The 19,883-nt window shown below is 36.5% G+C and overlaps 1 pseudogene; it reads right to left on the reverse strand.

The window, feature by feature from the left end:
• Nucleotides 1-18,685: 18,685 nt before the first annotated feature.
• On the reverse strand, nt 18,686-18,817 carry LOC112209395 (U4 spliceosomal RNA; annotated as a pseudogene).
• Nucleotides 18,818-19,883: the final 1,066 nt, after the last annotated feature.

Here is a 19,883-nt window from a genome sequence, read left to right on the forward strand (position 1 = left end):
AGAAACAGAAATCCAATACTGCATGTTTTCATTTATAAGTGGGAGCTAAATGTTGAGTACACATGTACATAAAGATGGGAACATTGGAGACTCCTAGAAGGGAGAGAGAGGGATGGGGGCAAAGGCTAAAAAACTACCTACTGGGTATGATCAATACCAGGGTGATAGGTTCAGTTATACCCCAAACCTCAGCATCACACAATATACCTCTGTGATAATCCTGCAAGTACCCCCTATTTCTAAAATGAAAGCTGAAAAACAAAACAGAGTAAAAATCAACATTAAGAAATGGACAAATACTATACCATAGAAGCGTTGGAAATTCCATTGTTATCATATTCCCTTATCTCCTCAATACCTTCTTCTTCCTCATAATTCTTGCCCTATAAAGACAATGAGTTTGATTTTAAAACTACTGCTTTTAAGAAGGCCAATAAGAAAGCACATCATATATGAGAAACATTCAAGCAAATAAGTCAGTCTTGGTTTTGTTAAATCTCTTAAAATGTTTTAAACTGTTTCCAAAAGTAATATAACCTAGGACTTAAAATCAATATCTGCATTATATTTTCAATTTTGTACACATATTTTGAAATTTGGTGGTATATGCTTTATTTCTCCAGAAATAAAATGAAACTGTTTAACCCTGATTGAGCAATTTTTATAGTGAACCTGATATTTCTGAGGTTATATTTCTCTACAAATAAAGTTTAACCTTGATTGAGCGATTTTTGTAGTGAACCTGATATTTCTGAAGTTCTATATTTCAACCTCATTATTGACTGAGTAAGTGGGAAAAAATGAACACACAATCGTACTGTGAATGTTGGATCATGAATCAAAAGAAAGCAACCTTAGACAACTAGTTTTCTCTATAGAATAGAAAAGAGGATAAAGAAACACATTTTTGTCACATTCATTTCTAAAATGTCAATGCACAGTGAACTTTGATCATAAAGCCAAGGAGATAGGGATTAAGAATAATTTTTTTGCCCTTTTAACACACCAGCTATGTTAGATGTGATTTTACCTTTATACTTCCAGATGCATCACATTTATGCCCTGCCCAGATTGGCTTATAGACCGAACACCTAAATTTTTTTGAAAATGCATAAGATCCTGGTATGTTCATAGAACACTAAGCATACAACATACCTAATACAATCTTTGCTTTTGTACAATCTGTTCTGACCACTATACCATGTACCTCAGGGACTTTGCTTACATATTCTAGAATGTTATTTAACCTAAAGATAAATAAAACTCTCTAAAAGAGAGTACAGAGGCTGCATTCTGAGGCTCAGGTCTTACTTTGTTCTTGGGTGCAACTCAACCCACAGAAAGATTATTCACACCCACTCATAGGTTCAGCTGCAGTCCCACCGCCAGCTATGTGCACACCCAAAATGGCCCCTTTGTGAAGCAGGAGATGCTGGAAAAGAGGAACACTATGTTCAGTCATTCTGCAACTGCTGAGTAAAAAGTTGACCTTTGGTCCAAGTTTAAGAATGTTACTGCCTATTCTATAGGGTTGTGAAAACCAGAGCAAATTAAATGTCATTAAAAGAAAGTCATGTTTTAGAGCTTGGAATTCTTTATTTAAATATTTAAATTTTTGGGACTTCCTTGTAATGAAATTATTAACTTGATATTCCAACCTATGTTTGCAGAAGCATTTTGTTGTCAATTTACAGTATGCTATTGATGGATAAATGGCCTAATAATCCTGCACAGACTGTATGGGAATGTTAATGCAGAGTTGAAATAAAACAAAAAGTACATTTATGTGTTATATTAGGAGACAATTTTACATGTAAAGGATAAAAAAAGTACTTTTACTGCAAAACCTGATATAAATGGCACTCACTGTAGAATAAAATTACTGGATACCACTTAATTCCCAATCAGGAATGCCAGAATGCATCAGCTGACAAGCATGCAAAACAACAATGGACAAAATGTGTTACATCAGAGTTTTTCAACCAGGGCATTTACTGACATTTAAGGATGGATAATTTTTTTGTTTTGTGGAGCTGTTTTGTGCGTTGTAGTACATTTAGTAGCATCTCTAGCCTCTACCCTCAAGAAGCCAATAGCACTAATATACACTGAAATTGTGACAACCAAAAATACCTCTAGACATTGTCCCCTGCAGGGAGTCAGGGAGGTCAAAATTACCCCCTGTTGAGAATCATTGTTTGATATCAAAAGCATTCCATAAATCTTGCAACATATGGTTCTAGTCATTTAACTGTAAAAATGTATGAGCAATACAAATAATAACACAAAACAATGTTACAACCACAAGTAACTCTTCCGCTTGAGAATGTTATCCTTGGTCAATAGGCAATACATGATCTAGTAAATGGAGTCATATTTATCTGGATGGATTTTTATTTTTATGTAGCTCTATTGTCCATTTTTTCTGTATTAATAAAAGATCTGAGCTCTTATAAAATAGACATTTTCTCAACTTTTTACTTAATTTATGGGGCAAATGAAATGTGATCACATTTTCAGTCTCATTCAGTTCTCTGAAGCCATCAATAAAACTGAACTTGGAAAATATAACTGTCATGGTTTTATACAAAAGTAACCTTATAAAATTTTGCCTACCTAGAACAAAAGATAAGTAATCAATACACCATGCTGCATACAAGCTCTTCTCCTGTATATTTTGAGTTTAATTTCCAACCTTACAATTTGCCTGTTTTTGCTGTTGTCATCTAATTTCTAGGCTTGTAACCAATGTCTTTTAAGACCCAGAAGTTCCCTCTACACTCTCCCTTCCTTTGCACATAAGGAACCAGTGCAGTTTCAAGAAAAGTAAAGCATAGTGTTGGGGCAGGGGAGGGGGGAGAAAAAGGGAGTTTACAAAAAGAAATATATAAAAATGAGAATATTAAGATATCTGCTTCTTTTCCTGAGTAGAAAATGTGTTGTCACAGCAGGAGTTTGTCTCAGCACAGCCTTGTTGAGAAGAGGAGAGTTCCCACTCCACCTGCTCAATGGCACCAACCAGAGACTGGCTAAAGTCCCAAGTCTTTGAGAGCTCTTAGAATATAATGTCACAAGAGAGGTCAGTAGGTTGTAGGCATTTTCTCACTGAGAAGTCCAATAAGAATATTTTCATGAATGTTTCTTATTATTTTCTTGTATAGGGGAATTCAGGCACTGTCCAAACATTAATGAAGTATTCATCACACTGAGCCTGCTGCTTTCCTTAGTGGAAAAAGGAAAAGCCTGGTTGTCCTTGTTTACCCCTTCCTGGATGAACAGTAGAAAAAGAAAGACTCATTTCAATCTGCATTCAGGAGATAGGAGGCCTGAGGGCACAGAATATACAAATCTCCTATATTCATAAACTTCTCAACCTACAGATTTTACAAGCAGAACAAAAATTGTTTCTATTCTGCATACAAAGAACAGGACTTGGCAGTTGTGTGCAGTCATTTCAATATTTTCTCTCAGGGTAATTGCCAGTCTACAATGTGTTTGCTGTTGTCATGCTTTATCAACATAAATCCTATCATTTCTGATTTATGAAAATTCAGTGGGAATATTATAAGTGTTGGCAAGAAGAGGTATATATTTTCTTGAAAATAAAAGTAAAGATAACAAAATAATTGAAAGCCATGAAAATGGTGAAGATTGGGTAATGAATGAGTTATTTATAATCAGGAGCAATTCTATAAAACAAAGAATATTCACAAACAACATGAAAAAGGTATTATGTCTAAGTAATTTTTTATACTAGTTTTGCTATAAACATTTCCAACTGCCTGTAGGGTTTTTTTGACCTAGAAGCTTGAATACAATTTTAGTTTGGGTGAAAAAAGTCATGTTGTGTTTCTTTGTCTTATTTTGTTTTGTTTTGTTTTGCTTTGATGGTCTAGTATTGATTAGGGGTTGAGGAGTGGCAGAAGAGATATGATTGATGGTAATCAATTATTAGCTTGATCTTTGAATTTGCAGAAATAGTATGCCTACTCCACTGGCCATAAAATATCAGAATGTCCAAATCATTCACGAAAAAAAAAACAGCTATTAAAGGGAGTAGTTTTCAAAACTTTATTTACCCTGCTGTGTTGTCTTAACTTTTCTGGCCTCAATTTCTGTGTACAGATCTAAGTACACAGCTTACATTCAGATGACCATGTGCTCACTCACACTTCATCACCATATTCAGTATTCTGTGGTTTCTTCTTTGGAAATATTAGCTAAAAACAAATTCAGTATAGGCAGACCTGTCTTGTGCTTGGCTTTATTACACCTGGCAGCTATTACATTTTTTTAAATGATACATAATAACTATTGTATGTATTGGGTACACAGGACATTTTGGTAGCTGCATAAAATGTGTAATGATTCAATCAGAGTAACTGAGATATCCATCATCTTAAATATTTGTCTTTTCTTTGTACTAGAAATATTTGAATTAATCTCTTTTAGCTATTTTGAAATATACATGATTGTTAAATATAGTCAGCCTACTGTGCTACTGAACACTAGATTTTATTTCTTCTATCTAACTGTACTTTTGTGGCCATTAACCAACTTCTTTTCATCTCCCTACACTTCCCAGACTCTAGTTACCATCATTATACTCTCTACCTGCTAAGATCAATTTTTTAACTACCACAAATGAGTGAAACCATGCAATATTTATCTTTCTGGGTCTAGCTTATTTCACTTAACATAATGTCCTCTGGACTTATTTGTGTTGCTGCAAATGACAATATTCCATTCTGTTTTATGGCTGAATAATATTTTCATTTATATATATATATGTATATCCATTGATGTACACTCAGGTTGATTCCATATCTTGGCTATTGTGATTAGTGCTGCAATTAAACACAAAAGTGAGGATACCTCTTCCACATGCTGATTTTATTTTTTACAAGTTGAAGGTTTGTGGCAACCCTGCATTAAGCAAGTCTATCTGTGCCATTTTCCCAATAGCATGTGTTCACTTTGTGTTTCTACATCACATTTTGGTAATTCTCACAATATTTCAAACCTATTAATTATTATCATGTCTGTTAGGATGATCAGTGATCTTGGATGTTACTGTTGTAATTGTTTTGGGGTGCCACAAACAGTGCCCATATAAGATGGCAAATTTAATTGATAAATATTGTGTGTATTCTGACAGTTCCACTGACTGGCCATTTCCCCATCTTTCTCCTTCCCCTTGGGCTGCCTTACTCTCTGAGACACAATAATATTGAAATTAAGCCAATTAACAAACCTGCAATAGATTCTAAGTGTTCAAGTGAAAGGAAGAGCTGCACATCTCTCACTTTAAATCAAAAGCTACAGATGATTAAGCTTAGTGAGGAAGGCATGTTGAATACCAGGTTAGCTAATCCTCTTGCTCTGGTTGGACAAGTTGTGAATGAAAGGGTACATTCTAGATGAAAATTAAAAAATTAAAAATGCTACTCCAGAGCTAGGCATGGTAGTTTACTCTTGTAATCCCAGCACTTTGGAAGGCCAAGGAGGGGCAATCACTTGAGACCAGGAATTTGAATGGTCTGGATAGAAGATCAAACCAGCCAAAACATCCCCTTAAGCCAAAACCAAATTCAGAACAAGGTCTTAACTGTCTCCAGTTCTATGAAGGCTGAAAGAGGTGAGGAAGCTTCAGAAGAAAAGTTGAAAGCTAGCAGAGGGTTGGTTCATGAGGCTTAAGGAAAGAGGCCATCTCTGTAACTTTATGTGCAAGGTGAAGTCACAAGTACTGATGTAGAAGCTACATCAAGTTATCTTGAAGATCTAGCTAAGATAATTGATGAATGTGGCTACACTAAACAACAGATTTTCAGTGGAAACAAAACAGTCTTCTATCAGAAGAAGATCCCATCTAAGACTTTCATAGTTACAGAGAAGAACTCAATACCTGTCCTTCAAGGTTTCAAAAGATAGGCTGACTCTTGTTATAGAATAATGCAGCTGGTGACTTATAAGATACAGCCAATGCTCATTGCCATTTCCAAAATCCTAGGAGCCTTAAGAATCATGCTGAATCTATTACGCCTGTCCTCTATAAATTAAAAAAAACACATAACCTCAATAACAGCAAATCTTTTTACAGCATGGTTTAGTAAATATTTTAAGCCAATTATTGAGAGTTACTGCTCCAAAAAAAGAATTATTTTCAAGATATTACTGCTCACTGACAATGCACATAGTCATTCAAAAGCTCTGATGGAGATGTAAAAGAAAATTAATGTCTTTAATGCCTGCTAATACAGCATTCATTCTGTAGCCCATGGATCAAGAAGTAATCTCAGCTTTCAACTCTCAATGTTTAAGAAATACATTTTGTAAGGCTGTAACTGGCTTTCCTAGTGATTCCTCTTTGATCATTGAAGGATCCATTGAAAACCTTCTGGAAAAGGTCCATTGAAAACCTTCTAGAGAAACTTCACCATTCTAGATGTCATTAAGGATATGCTTGATTCATGGGAGGAGGTCAAAATCTCAACCTCAACAGGAATTGGGAAAAAGTTGATTCCAAACTTTGAAGAATTCAAAACTTCAGTGGAGGAAGTCACTGCAGATGTGGTAGAAATAGCAAGAGAACTAGGATTAGAAGTGGAGCCTGAAGACGTGACTGAGTTGCTGCCAATCTCATGATACAACTTGAATGAATGAGGAGTTGCATCTTAGGGATGAGCAAAGAAAGTGCTTGATTGAGATGGAATGTACTCCTGTTGAAGATTCTGTGAACAAGGTTGAAAGGATAACAAAAGATTTAGAATGCTCTATAAACTTAGTTGATAAAGCAGCAGCAGGGCTTGAAAGGACTGACTACAATTTTCAAAGGAATTATACTGTATGTAAAATGCTTCTCATGCTACAGAAAAATCTTTCCTGAAAAGAAGAGTCCATCAATGTGACAAACTTCATTGTTGTCTTATGTTAAGAAATTGCCACAGCCACCCAGCCTTCAGCAACCACCAGCATCAACAGCAAGGAAAGACCGTCCACCAGCAAAAAGACTGTGACTCACCAAGGGCTAAAATGGTCATTAGCATTTAGCAATAAATTATTTTTTAATTAAGTTATGCACATTGTTATTCATAATGTTATTACACATCTAATAAACTACAGTACAGTATAAACATAACCTTTTTTTGCACTAGGAAGCCAAGAAATTTGTGACTAATTTTACTGTGATATTTGCTTTACTGTGGTGGTCTTGAATAGAATCCACAATATCTATGAGGAATGCCTGTATATTTGTAAAATTCTTTCTTGACAGCAAGATCCCCTCTCCTTCATTTTGATAGCCTGTATTCAACTAATTGACAAATTACGTAGATTTTTACCTCTGAAATATCTTTACAATAGACCCCATCTTGTACTTCAACGATTAATTTCCAGAATTATTTTGCTTCACCTTCAACTGGGCTTCCACATCTCTGAATACTGCCCACTTCTTTCCTGCATTCACGTGTCAGTTCTTCATACACACACTTTCAATCATGTGCAAAATCCCTACTAAAATACATGAATGTCTTCCAGCTACCTAATGACTTTAAATAGAAACCCATCCTGCTCATTTTCAAAGGTGCTAACACTGTAACCTCTACTTCAGGCCTCGCACCACTCCAGCTTCATCGCTTAACTCTGTCTGCAGTTTCCCTGTTCACCAGATTGCTAGAACGTTTCGATTGCCCGAGCAGGCGTGGTTTTATACCTGATATTCTTCTGCTGGGGAATTTCTTTGTTGCCTATTTTAACCTACCAAAACATTATTTATATTTCTAAATCCATTTCTAATGTCTTGTCTATTTTCCCAATTCCTCCCAAGTGTAGGCGAATGCTTCTTATTTTGCAGTGATCACTCCCTGTGGAGTTTTCTTTGTACCATTTTACGGCATTAACCCCACAAACACCTTGTACCATAGAATGTACCTATGGCTCATGGAATATGGTAGACCATCAGCTCCTTAAATGTAGCAACTGTAATTTATTCATCTTTGTGTATTTTTAGTGCCTAGTACTTAATAGGTACTTCATGAATATTTATAAATTTATAAATGACTCAATACAAATTAGGTTAGGAGCTTGAAGAAACATGCAAGTATTCATTCATTCATTCAATAAATTTTTTGAATATATATATATATCTATATATCTCACTTGCCAGAAACTCTTCTATGATACATTTCATTCAGTGCTAAGAATTTTTCCCAGATGGAAGCAATTAATATGTATTTGCCAATAATGAACAGAAAGAAGCCAACTCTACTTTTAGAATAATCAATCTACAACATAGCTTTCACCAACAAATCTGGCAGATATAATTTCTCATAATGTTAAAATATGTAAATGAAATTAAATCTCTCCATGTGTTAATTTAAGCATTATCTCTGCATAAAAATCATGGTATACGGGTATAAGTTTTCACCTTCCAGGATATGCTTGATGCAAAATAAACATATAGCTGTCAGCTCACAGCTTTGTATGATTGGTGTTGGAAAAACTGTAAAATTAGATCTGTTAGCTTTATAACACACTAGATAATGGTAAATTTACACTACAGCAACAGTAGGCATGCAGATGGGAATATATCTTCTTTGTGAAAACCACTGTATCATTGCACTTACTATTTTTTGCTGATATTTGCGTGAATGATTGAAACTGAGCTATCAGACATAAAAAAAATGGTATAGCTGTACTTATGTGCCCAAATACACATATGCCTACATGCAAAATTTTATAAATTACAATTTGTTAGAGATTGACTGCCACATGGAATAGAGACTGGGCTATAAGTTCTAGCTCTAACTATGCCAAACTCGGCTTTATTTACTAGCATCACAGTCCTTCAAATCAACTAGTTATTCACAATTTAATGAGTTGAAAAATCACATAATCAAAATTAGCTTTGAGGAACTTCTGCTTCTGGCCGACATGGAGTAACAGGGACTAGATTTAACCCCCTGACAGAAACAATCAAATCTAGACAACATATTTGGCACAGTGGATTTTAGGACACTGGACATCAGGCCAAGAAAAACAGTGATCCCTGAGGATGGGAAATAAAGAAAGTGATTCTTAGGATTGCCCAGCTTATGTCTCAAGAGTTTCCAGATGATGCTATGGGCAGGGAGAAGCAAGGTGGAACTTGAGGTTCCCTGAGTTGAAAAGATGGAAGCTGAGACTCTACAGAGACCAAGAGGGTATATTTATCAGACAGAGGAGTTAATAGAAACCTGCACAGGAAAATAACCCTGGATATCTGAAGAAGGTATCTCTGAAATATTCAGCAGAGTTTATATCAGTGCAAAAATGTGAGGAAATTACCCTAGTCTATGGGACAGAACCATCTGTAAGAATAACAGGGAACAGTTTCTAAAACTCAAAAAGGGCAGAGGATTGTCCTGTTCCCACCAGCCAGACTAGAGAACCTCATAATTGGTAAAGACATTCAGGTAGAACACTCAGAATGGTCTTGATTCAGTAGTGGGGAATAATTAGTCCTAGATTAAACATACGTCTGGTCCGAAAAAAAAGATGGAAAGAAAAAAAAAAAAGACCAGGTGTAGTGGCTCACGTCTGTAATCCCAGGATTTTGGGAGGCTAAGGCAGGCAGATCTCTTCAGCTCAGGAGTTCAAGACCAGCCTGGACAACATGGCAAAACCCCATTTATAAAAAAAAAAATACAAAAGTTAGCTGGATGTGGTGGCACATACCTGTAAGTCCTAGTTACTTGGATGGCTGAAGTGGGAGGATCACTTGAACCCAGGAGGTCAAGGCTGCAGTGAGCCATGTTTGCAACACTGCACTCCAGCCTGGGTGACAAAGTGAGCCCCTGTCAAAAAAATAAATAAATAAATAAATATATATATATATATATATATAGTTTACTCCAATAAATCTTAAGACTATATATAGGAATACAAAAATAGCCAGAGCCAACAAGGCAAAATTCACAATGTCTGTCACTTAATCAAAAATTAGCAGGCATGCAAGGAACAAGAAAAATACAAATCATAAAGAAAATAAAAATTAATTGAATCTGACCCAGATATTAGAATTATCAGACAAGTACATTGAAATGATTATTATAACCATATTCCATATGTAGAAAAAGAAGTAAAAACATGGAAGACATAAAAACACACAAATAGAAAACCTACAATATGGGATATAAAATATACACCAAATAGATTAATGGCAAATTAACCACTGCACCCAAGTAACCAAAAGAAAAAAATAATAATAAAGATCAGATAGGAAATAAGCAAATACAAAAATTAAAAAAAAAAACAGCAGACAAAAATAAATGAAACTATTGCTGGTTCTTTGAGAGAATCAATCAAACTGAAAAAACTGTAGTCAGGCAGATCGGGAAAAAAGAAGACAAAATTACCAATATCAGAAATTGGAAAAATGACATCACTACAGATTGCACAGATTAGTCAGGTGGAAGATATAAGATTAATATGCTAAAACCAATTTTAGTTTTATATATTAGCAATACGCATTGGATATTATAATTTTAAAATAATAATATCGGCCGGGCGCAGTGGCTCATGCCTGTAATCCCAGCACTTTGGGAGCCCGAGGCGGGTGGATCACGAGGTCAGGAGATCAAGACTATCCTGGCTAACACAGTGAAACCCCGTCTCTACTAAAAATACAAAAAATTAGCCGGGCGTGGTGGCAGGCACCTGTAGTCCCAGCTACTCGGGAAGATGAAGCAGGAGAATGGCGTGAACCCGAGAGGCGGAGCTTGCAGTGAACCGAGATCGCGGCCACTGCAGTCCAGCCTGGACGACAGAGCGAGACTCTGTCTCAAAAAAAAAAAAAAAAAAAAAAAAAAAAAAAAAAAAAAAAAGGTAACAGGCTGCCTCTAACATTCATATGGAAATGCACACAACTTAATATTGCCAAATATAACTTTGAGAAGCAGACCAAAGTGGGAGGGCTAACATTAACTGCTTTCAAGATTTATTGTAAAGCTGCATTAATAAATACAGTGTGGTATTAGTACACAAATAGATCAATGGAATGGAGACGTTATTGCAGAAATAGACCTGCACATATGGACAACTGATTTTCAACAAAGATGCAAAAATAGAGAATGGATTGTCATTTCAATAAGTAGTGGCTGGAACAACAGAATACCCATATGCAAAAGCATGAACGTTGATACCTAATTTGTATCATAATGAAATTAATGCAAGAGAAATCATAGACCTAAATGTAATACATAAAGCTACAAAATTTTTAGAAGAAACACGGGGAAAAATCTATATGATCTTGGGTTAGACAATAATTTCTTAAATACCAATCATCTATCAGTGAAAAAGATATTGGTAAAGCAGACTTTACAAAATTAAAAACTTCTGCTCTCCAAATGATATTCTTAAAGAATAAAAAGAAAGTCATAGACAGGAAAAAAAAATTTGCAAAGCCTATTTTTGATAAAAGACTTGTATTGAAAATATAAAAAGAACATGCAAAATGCAACTTAAAAAATACAAATAGCCCAATTAAACAAATTAAATAAATGTAAACAGACACTTCTCCAAAGAAGATATGTGAATAGCAGATACGTATATGAAAAGATTCTAAACGTTGTTAATTGTTAGAGAAGAGTAAATTAAAATCACAATGAGATGCATACCTAACAGGATGACTATAATTTAAAGGACTAACCAAGTGTTGGCAAAGATGTAGAAGAACTGGCATTCTCATACACCACCAGTGGGAACATATAATGGTCAACCACTTTGGAAAACCACTTGACAGTTTCTTAACAAGTTAAGCATAAACTTACAATATGATCTAGCCATTCCACTCGTAGGTATTTACCAAGATAAATAAAAACAAATGCCCACACAAAGACATGTATAGAAATGTTCCAAAAAGCATTATATTTGTAATATCCCACAAGTAGGAATAACACAAACGTTCATCTCAAAATAATTATGCTGAATGAAAGAAGCCAAACAAAAAAGTACACACTACGTAATTCCATTTATATAAAACCCTAGAAAATACAACTAATTTGCAGTACAGAAAGCAGATCAGTGGTTGTCTGGGAATGGGGAGTGGGAGAGGTTAATGAAGAAGAATGACAAAGGACACAAGAAGACATCCAGGTGTTATATATATGTTCGCTATTTTTATTGTGATGATGGTTTCATAGGTGTATACGTCTATCAAAACTTTTCAAATTGCATATTTTAACTGTATATGTTATATTGCATATCTATTTTACTTCAATAAAGTTTTTTAAAATTATCTTTGAAAACCCACTAACTTGTCCCTATGCTATAATAAACATACATATATTATTTATGCAGTACAGACATTCTTGTAAACAGACATTCCAGAGTACAGACATTCCAGAGTAAACTATGGAAACCAAAAAAGTAGATTTAAAAAAGGACAAATGCAAAGTGTGCATCCAGATACTGATGCATTCAAACCACTGAGCTTATAAACTCAGTGTTGAAGAGATGGATAGGGTGAGGAATTCAGAAACATTCTTCTGGCATGCAAGGCTTACAAAATTCTGTTATAATATAAAACTAATAATTTGAATACATGTTACTAGATGTGTTTGTTATTGCACAAGATAATAGAATCACATAAAATTGTGTTGTTTGTTGGCATATATTAAAATTATTTATATAATGAGCCTTCACTGCAATTTCTGCCTATTCCATTGTTTCTTGGATGAATATAAAAATCAGCTTCCACCCCAATGGTCTTGTCTTTGCCTGTTTTATGCTGTCTTAACCATATACTACAGACTGGGTAATTTATTAGAAACAAACTTATTTGGCTCATGGTTCCAGAGACTGGAAAGTCCAAAATCAAGGGACCACATTTGGTGATGGGCTACTGACTGTGTCATAACACGGTGGAAGGCATCACATGGGTGAGAGAGTGAGAGAACAAGGCTGAACTCATCCTTCTATCAGAAACCCACTACCGAAGTAAGTAACCCACTCCTGAAATAATGACATTAATCCATTTTTGAGGACAGAACCCTCAAGACTTAATCACCTCTTACAGGTCCCACTTTTTAACACTGCTGCATTTGGGATTAAGTTTTCAACACAGGAGCTTTAATAATACATTCAAACCATAGCAAGCCTGCACAGACTAGTGGGAAAGTCAACATGTAACATTTATAACACAATGTTGTTACGGCTATACAGACAGAGGCAATTGATTTTGTTAGGGACAGAGGATTGGATAAAACTGTAGAGAGGAGGTGAAATTAGAACTGTATGTTGAATTGTTCAAGGGAATTGAAAGGGAAGAAAAAGATTACTTCAGAAAGAAGTGCCTTCCCTTGACCAAAAGCAACCTCAAAAATAATGAAGTAGGCTGGACAAAGTGGCTCACACCTGCAATCCCAGCACTTTGGGAGGCAGGCAGATCACAAGGCCAGGAGTTCAAGACCAGCCTGGCCAACATGGTGAAACCCCATCTCTACTAAAAATACAAAAATTTAGCCGGGTGTGGTGGTGCACACCTGTAGTCCCAGCTACTTGGAAGGCTGAGGTAGGAGAATCGCTTGAACTCAGGAGGCGGAGGTTGCAGTGAGCCAAGATCATACCATTGCACTCCAGTCTGGGTGACAGAGCAAGACTCTGTGTCGAAAAAAATAATAATAAATAATAATAATAGTAATAATAATAATGAAGTATGTACTCCAAAAATATGTCTTTTGAATTTCCCCCAAAGCTTTTAAACTGCTATTTCCAAGCCTTGCATTGACTACCATATTTTGAGCTTTTATATGTATTATCTGACAGTTTCTTGTCATTAGCTTGGAAAAATGAATGATATATTCCCAATTTACAGATTTGAAAATACATACATCACTTTATGCTAAGGTACAATGTGATCTTAGAAGTTTACAGTAAGAAATATTTATTTCCTGCTCACATTACAGATCTACATTGTGGATCAACTGTTTCTGTGCTCAACATCTTTTCTTGTTTACTGGGACCAAAGCTGAAGGAACAACCCTTACCTATGACATACCAGTACCAATCTTTTAACAAAGGAAAAGACCAATAGTAGTGCCGTAAGGTGGCTCTTAGAGCTTCTGTTGACATTATATTGGCTAAATGTTACATGGCCAAATGTACTATAATAGAGGGATGTCTAATCCTCCCTCAGAGAGACGTACCATGAGCCATGCAAGCATGGGAAGGGATGTGTCATTCTCTCACTATGAGGACCTGCAAATATATTGAACCTCATGGAACTAACACTTTAAAAAGTTGGTGTAACTTGCAGGTCATATAACTGAGCTACCCAGGCTGCAGTGCAGTGGCATGATCATGGTTCATCATAACCTTGAACTCTGGGCTTAAGTGATCCTCCTGCCTCAGCCTCCTGAGTAGTTGGGACTACATGCACACACTGTTATGCCTGGCTAATAATTTTAATTTTTTTAAGAGATGAGGCCTTGCTCTATTGTCCAGGCTGGTCTTGAACTCTTGGTCTCAAGTAATCTTCCCAGCTGACCTCCTAAACTGTTGGCATTATAGACATGAGCCACTGTGCCCAACAACAATGAATTCTGGGCAACAAAGCCCAGAACCTAGGCTTTTTACACTCTACCAAGCTTCCCCTCTCATGAGCCTTGAAATGGCAAGACTGATCATGATTCATCTTAATCGTAGGAAATGCTCTTTGGAGGGAACAGGGAATCTAAAGTATATGTGGTTGTAGAAAAGAGAGAAAGAATGATACAGACACAGAGGTACAAAGACAGAGACCCAGAGATATGAACTGCAGAGAGATGCAGACTGATATTGATAGCTTAGTCTTCCCTTATTCTGTAGTTATAGAAGAGGATAAATTCTGAATTTCTCTCTGAATTTACAATATGCCTCCCTGAATATGAAGAAAAATATTAGTAAGAGTCTGAGAAGTCATGCAACACATCACTTGGCATTTATTAAGTACACTGTGGATAAAACACTAAGTTCTCCAGAAAGACATCAATCAGTTTGGCCGTTTTGGCTCATGCCTATAATCCCAGCACTTTGAAAGGCCAAGGTGGGTGGATCATTTGAGGTCAGGAGTTCAAGACCAGCCTGGCCAACATGGTGAAACCCCATTTCTACTAAAAAAAATACAAGAATTAGCAGGGCGAGGTGGTATGCACCTGTAATCCCAGATACTTGGGAGGCTGAGGCAGGAGAATTGCTTGAACCCGGGAGGAAGAGGTTGCAGTGAAGCGAGATCACACCACTGCACTCCAGCCTGGGCAATGCAGTGAGACTCTTTCTCAAAAAAAAAGAAAGAAAAGAAAAGAAAGACATCAATCAGACTGCAACCCATATGCAACAGTATGAGAATGCATACAACCCAAACAACAAATGCTTAAGCCCTATAAGGGCAATTTCAGATGCGCTGCTAATTGGGAAGTTATTCTCAATGCAAGTTAACCTCAACTAATGTCAATTTTTAACAAGAGTTTGCAAACATGGCCACATGGCTCCTCTTACTATTCTGCCATGAGCAGTCCTTGCCCCTCTGGGTTTACTTCCCTGGAGTCCTTTAGTATACTAGTACTTCTGTATTAAAACTGAAGGAAATGCAATACAGAGAAACTGGTCCCCTTGCCTGGTGCTGTAACATCGATCAATGGAAGAGGGAAGACTTCAGTAGTCACTGAGTCCCATTCATCCTCTTCTGTCCTTGGAATGGTTCTGACAGAATGTCACTTGCCCAAAGTCAAACTTCTTTGAGGTATTTCTTCTAAAATCTTTGTAAGGTAATAATTGGAGGAGACTGCATGCAGCAATGAAAAGAAGATAATTATTTGGCATTCTACACATGACAGAACTAATTAATCGTCTGTCCTTTTTAAAGAAATGCTGTCATGTTAAGTCTGTGCTTAAGCCGTGTTTTAAGAAGGCAGTTGCTAAGTGTATCTAGGGAAACCTGGCAAAAAAATGTTTATAAGTACATTTTATTTTACTTTATATAAAATATGTCAAATACCAGTTGGCAGAGGTCAGGAAAGAGAAAATACGTAAAAGATCAGATTTTAAGATTGTATAGTGTGATTCTCAGCTTGAGCACAGCTGTGTCCACTGGTGAGAGTTAAGATATGTCATGGCCATAGCTTGGGAACTACTGGAAAATCTATTTGCATGGAAACCTAACGGGACCCCTAGGAAATAACTGAACCTGTATACATTGCTGGGGTTCAGACATACTCACATATTTCTGGAAAACTGAAAGGGCAGACAGAAGTGTATCAGCAGGAGAAGAGTAGGAGGGTAGGGAGTGGGCTGATAGCAAATGTGTTCCCAAAAAGACAGCCAGCATTCACACTGGCTCAAAGAAAACACAATGGAACATGTATTCACATAAATGCAGCCAGGGGGCTATAATTATATAAATGAAATCTCAATTTCTCAATGGCAGGTGCTGTCAGTGTCCTGTTTCATTCACCAACACCATGGTGGACATTCCCGTGCATGGCTGACAGCCTTTCAGAGCCCGCATGTCTCTGTTTTTCAGCCTTGGGGCTTTCTGCAGAGTTGTGAGAGCTTGCTCAGTGCTGTGGGATAGCCCCAAAATGCTGGAGATTTAACCCCCAGGGACATCCTTTAACAAGTGAGATATGAGAGTCAGTGGATAAATACCCAAGCTTCCCAGACACCCACTAGGACAATTCTGAGTTGTATTCTAACCAGTATTTCAGAGAGTTCCTAGTAAGATGGAACCACTGTTCCTCCATATACACAGTGTTTAATGCACCTTTGTTGGCGCTTCTTCCTCTCTCTCTCTCTTTCTCCACTCCTTTACTTTTGCTTCCTGCAAACACTTCACAAATAAACCACCTGCTCCCAAATTCTTGCCCCAGAGTCTGGCTTTTGAGGAATCTAAACTAAGTTACTAACTGAACTCAGTGTCTCATTGGGCCTAAATAACTCAACTTTTGAAAGCCATTAAAAAAATTTAATATAAAGGGTAAATCTTTGTCTTACAAGGCAATACAAGGTAAATCTTTATCATCCACTTCTGCCAGACCATCTCAAGTCACTGGCACCATGAAGATTCAAGTGTGGTCACCAACAAAGAAATTCACACCTAGCAGGTGAGAGAGAACGGAGTCCTTGCCAGACAGTTCCAAAGAGCACTGCGGTACAATATGAGCTAAAGAGCAGAGGCAGCCCTCACTACCCTCTTGGGGTGACAAGTGCCACTTAAAGAGATCAGCTGAGTGATGTGAATCAGTGAAGAACAGTGGCAGGTTAAGGTCCCAGAGGAGGAGAGAAATAAAGGGGAATGTAAATGTAAGTTTGTCTACTCCTAAGTTGCTTAGATAGTGAATATTTTGAAATTATAAATAGTAATTGGGAAAAGTAAAATCTGACACTGAAATGAAAATATTCTCTATCTTGTTATTGATCAAGGCAATTGTGGTTATTTCTTCCTTGGGGCTTGGTTTTAGGAAATGAGTGTTGAACAGATCACAGGTGGCAAAACATAGAGAGCTAAAGAGAAAATAGGAAATAATGAAGAACCACCCAAGTAGTGAACCAAAGAAGAGAAGAATCACTGAAAGTATTTCCAAAACTGAGCTCTTGGTGAAAGATTATCTCCAAAGTTAGGCTGAGAAATAGATGCAAGAGATTAAAGAGAAATCAATGTAATAATAATAATAAAACACCTAAAAAGTAGTAAGGAGAGCTACTAGTATATAAGTTTAAACTTCCAATTTTGAAGGAAATGTTGCATTTAGAAATTGTTAAATTTTGCTTAGCAGGAACCCAAAAGCCATAAAGGAGATAAACATGTTTCATGATATCAAATAAAAACATTTGTCAGGAGGTTGAGGCTGCAGTGAACCAAGATCATGCCACTGCACTTCAGCCTGAGTGACAGAGTGAGACTCCATCTCAAAACAAACAAATACACAAACAAAATTGTAGGCTTTTTTGTTTACAAAAAAATTACACACAAAATAAAAAAAATTATTCACATGCCTAAAATAGTTAATTTATGAAAAGCTTTTGCAAGCCAATAAGCAAAAGATAAGAAAACTAATTTTAAAATGCATCTAAGGATCCCACTGGATAGTTCACAGAAGAAACCCTAATGTCAATAAATATATAAATGAAATATTTCCCTCGATGTCCCTCTATGCCTCTGCATGTCACTGCTGCTTTAGCATGGACTCTGGCCTGGGCTGTCAGTCACTTGGTCCCCTTTGATGGTTTCCTCAGGCCCTTCTTGTAAGAGGAAGACATTTAAGAAATTCTACTCTTCCTGGTCCAGCATCAGGGTGAAAGAGATACAAGACAAGCACAGCTTTCTACTTCTAAGATTGACAGTATCTTATGATACAACTCCAGTTACTTTATTAGCAGTCTATTTTCTCTACCTTACTTAAAATGCTACCGGTGCTTGCATCTAAGAACAATTTCTATTATATATTCAGATCTTATTCCTATCTTATAAATTACCCTATTCTAGCATCAAGAAGGTGTATAGGGAAGAAAACCCCACCTGTTACCCTAGCATCAAAATTCCTAGATTGCTACAAATTATAATAAATGTATATTCCAATTTTATGAGATACAGAATTATAAATCAACTTAAGCCAGCAGTTTATTTTTTATTTATCATTAATTTTTATTTTTTTTACCAACAAAGTTTAGTTTCCATACAGACTGTCCAAAAAATGCCAATCTAAACTATATTTCAATTGTCGTATTGGGAAAAGTTTTCAATTAGCAATAATCATGCCTCAGATGGAGCTCGTTGGTCATAATACTGCCACTGAGCAAAGCTAAGGAGGTTTATTTTATTTTGATTTATTTTTCCATTTTGTATGGTTTGAACGTTTGTTCCTTCCAAAATTCATGTTGAAATGTAATTCCCAATGTGATAGTGTTGAGAGACGTGGCCTGTTTAAGCGGCACTTGGATCATAAGGGCTCTGCCCTCATGAATGAATTAATCCATTCACAGATTAATGGGTTATCAGGTAATGGGACTGGTAACTATATAAGAAGAGGGATCTGAGCTAGCATGTTAGCACATTCATTCTCCTTGCCGTGTGATGCCCTGTGCCACCTCAATACTCTGCATAGTTCCCACCAGCAAGAAGGCTGTTACTGTGCCCCCATGACAATAGATTTCCAGCCTTCAATGTAAGAAATAAATTTCATTTCTTAGAAGACAGGCTAAGATGCTAATACAAATGTGAATTTGAGGGCAAACATATGCAATTTAATTTGAACTGAGATCTTTCCTCCACATCTTGGTAATGAGCTTAGTAATAACCCAGTCTCCTCCAGACCAAACCTTAGACCTCAAAATCCAAACAACAAAACCATTGCACAAGGAGAGAATCACGCGACAAGCAAATGCATTTCTCAATAATGAATACTCTGTGATATACAACCGGACAAAAAGAGGGATACAGACAGAGATAATATGCTCAAGGCTGGGAATTATCAGTTAGTCCATTCATTGTATGACAAGGATTACCTCTGTGACCACAAATAAATTCCAAAGCCTCGGATGTCATGAAGATTTTTTTTCTTCTTGAAAAAGAGACAGTACTAGAATTCCACTCTATTGATTTCCAACTCTAAAAGGATTCTTGAAGTAAAAGATATGGACAGAGGGTCTTGTGCAAAAAGGGATGATTAGATTTACCTGCTGTATTCTCTCCCCACCATTCTAAAAAAGGTTTGCTATAGGTAGTCAAATATATACACAGGCTATACATTTATAGCACATATCAGAACTAGAAGGAAGTAGCTTACTTGAGCTAGAAGACATAGAGGAAGTCAGGAAAATTGCTACACTAGACTCCATCTTTCCAGGGTGCTGGACCTTGACCTATATCA

The sequence above is a fragment of the Pan troglodytes genome, chromosome 4 (genome assembly GCF_028858775.2).
Source record: "Pan troglodytes isolate AG18354 chromosome 4, NHGRI_mPanTro3-v2.0_pri, whole genome shotgun sequence".
Classification (NCBI taxonomy): domain Eukaryota; kingdom Metazoa; phylum Chordata; class Mammalia; order Primates; family Hominidae; genus Pan; species Pan troglodytes.